Genomic DNA, 419 nt, shown 5'->3' on the forward strand with positions numbered 1-419 from the left:
CAGGATGTCTGATGTTTGTTTTGGAGATGATGATGTTAATGTACTATACGGGTCTCCCAAACCTGGGAACCTTTATGGCGTTATTACAATTTTTTTTTTTTTTTTGGTGCCTCTGATTCCAGACGCAACAAATACAAATTTCAAATGCTTCTGTGAAACTTAATGTACCTCAGATTTGATCTGCCTACACAACACTTCTCATGTTTCCTCTGAGACAGTATACAGAACATTCAATGAAACAGCATCATATCTATATGCAAACCTGAAGCTTTCAGCTGTATGGGCAGACAGAGATGATTTGCACAGACATATGTCTCCTTTGTTTAAATACAGAGTAGCAGATAATTGACCGTTGTGAGATTTTCACAGAGAAACCATCCAATCTGACAGCGCACGCTTGAATCTTTTGTAGAATTGTA

This window comes from Megalobrama amblycephala, linkage group LG7, assembly GCF_018812025.1.
Source record: "Megalobrama amblycephala isolate DHTTF-2021 linkage group LG7, ASM1881202v1, whole genome shotgun sequence".
Classification (NCBI taxonomy): domain Eukaryota; kingdom Metazoa; phylum Chordata; class Actinopteri; order Cypriniformes; family Xenocyprididae; genus Megalobrama; species Megalobrama amblycephala.